Source organism: Elephantulus edwardii, unplaced genomic scaffold, assembly GCF_000299155.1.
Source record: "Elephantulus edwardii isolate Elephantulus edwardi_28Jun2011 unplaced genomic scaffold, EleEdw1.0 scaffold00226, whole genome shotgun sequence".
NCBI lineage: Eukaryota > Metazoa > Chordata > Mammalia > Macroscelidea > Macroscelididae > Elephantulus > Elephantulus edwardii.
Window position 1 is genome coordinate 3875952 of NW_006399976.1, and position 2293 is coordinate 3878244.

Below are 2293 nucleotides of genomic sequence, written 5' to 3' on the forward strand. Positions count from 1 at the left end.
ACAATCTACTTTTAGCTGGTGCCCCCTTTCTTTTGGAGATAATCACATCAGTTGGTCTTTTGTTCCAGGGGGATGTGACCTAGAATCAGCTTTGTCTTTGAGAAATAGGTCACTTTCCTTGCGGAGGTGTCAGGAGACGGTGGGAAGCCCCAGGCTGGGAAAGGAGACTCTTCCGGGTTCTTCCTGGTCACCTCCTCCCAAAATGGTCACCACGTTGATCAGTGGGACTGGTCAGTCTGACTCTGGACTCCACCACACCTGGAAAATCAAACCAATTACCATCACATTGTTGCCAACTCATAACATCAGAGTAGAGCTTTCCTATTGGGTTTCCAGGGTTGAAAATCTTGACAGAGGCAGACTGCTGTGTCTTTCTCTTACAGAATACCTGAGGTTGATCTCATAGTGAATAAACAAGTGCTTACCCACTGTGCAATCTGGCCTTCTTCTGGTTCCTATCATTCCCCCCAGGCTGGCTCAGGCAAAGGTCACAGAATTTGTCTCCTATCAATTGCCATTGAGCTGACTTTGACTCCTAATGGTCCCATGTATGTCAGAGCAGAACTGTGTTCCATAAGGGTGATATTGGCTGATTTTTTCCCCCCCAGAAGTAGATCACCAGGGCTTGGTTCTGAGTTTCCTCTGGATGAATAAGAATCTTTAGCCTTTCAGTTAGTAGTTAGGCCCTTAACTATTTATGCCCCACACGGATCCTTGGTAGTTTCCCAAGAAATCATGATAATACCATAAACTGGGTGGCTTAAAACAATGTTGTTGTTGTTATGTGCCATCGAGTAGTTTGCAACTCATAGCAACCCTACGTACAAGAGCCCTAAATGCCGTTCTATCCTGTGCCAACCTCGCCGTCTCAAACACATTCATTCCTACCACTCCACTCACAGAATTGATCCATCTCCTCGAGGATCTTCCTCTCCTGCACCGTCCCTCCACTCTCCCAAACATGATGTCCCTCTCCAAGGACCAGTCCCTCCTTGCAACATGCCCAAAGTATGTCAAACAAAGCTTCAGAATCCTTGACTCCAGGGAACATTCTGGCTTTACCCTCTCCAGGACAAATCTGTTTGTTCTCCTAGCAGTCCATGGTATATTCAACACTCTTCTCCAGCACCACAACTCAAAGGCATCAATTCTCTATCATCCCTATTCACTATCCAACTCTCCGATGCATAGCATGTAATTGCAAAGACTATAGCCTGGATCAGGCGCACCTTAGTCTCCAGCCTGATGTTGTTGCACTTCAGTACTCTTGAGAGGTCCCTCACAGCTGACTTTCCCAATGCAATTCGTCTCCTGATTTCCTGGCTGCTGTTACCAAGAATGTTGACTGTGGAGCCAAGTAAACTAAAACTGTTAACTATCTCAATCTCTTCACCACCCATACTGATGCTGCCAATTGGCCCAGTGGTGAGAATCTTTGTTTTGTTGATGTTGAGCTTCAATCCATATTGAAAGCTGAAGTCCTTGACCTTCTGCAGCAAGCGCTTCAGGTCCTCCTCAGTTTCAGCGAGCATGGTTGTGTCATCTGCATAACGCAGGTTGTTGACGATTCTTCCACCAATCCTGATAACCACATTCCTCTTCGTACAGCCCAGCGTCTCGGATGATCTGTTCTGCATCCAGATTGGAAAGGTATGGAGACAAATTACATCCCTGAAGGACACCTTTCTTGATTTTGAACACTCCAGTGTCTCCCTGCTCTGTTCTGACGACTGCCTCTTGGTCCAAGTATAGGTTTCGCATTAGCACAATCAAATGTTCTGGGATTCCCGTTTTCTCAGAGTCAGCCATAGAGGTGGATTTTCTCAAGGTTCTGGAAGCCAGAGCTCCAACATAAAGGTGCTGACAGGGTCATGCTCCTCTCTCTGAAGGTTCTAGGAGTATCTTCTATTGCCTCTTCTACCTTCTTCTGGTGCTTTCTGGCAATCTTTGGTGCTCCTCAGCTTGTAGATGCATCACTGCACTCCTGGTCCTCATCTTTATGAGACTGTCTTCTTTTCTCTGTGTCTGTTTTCTTTTCTGTGGCACCACTTGTGTGAAATAAGGAACTACCCTATTGCAGTTGGACCTCATTTTAAGGAGTACACAGAGTCTGGCTGACACAGAGGAATTTCATGAAATAACATATGAGCAAGAACCTATGGTGATGAAGGAAGAAGTTGCTATGAAGGAATTGGTAGAAAACAAGGCTCCAGGAGTTGACTGCATACCAATTGATTTATTTCAACAAACAGACGCTGCCCTGGATGTGCTCACTAAGTTGTACCAGGAAATC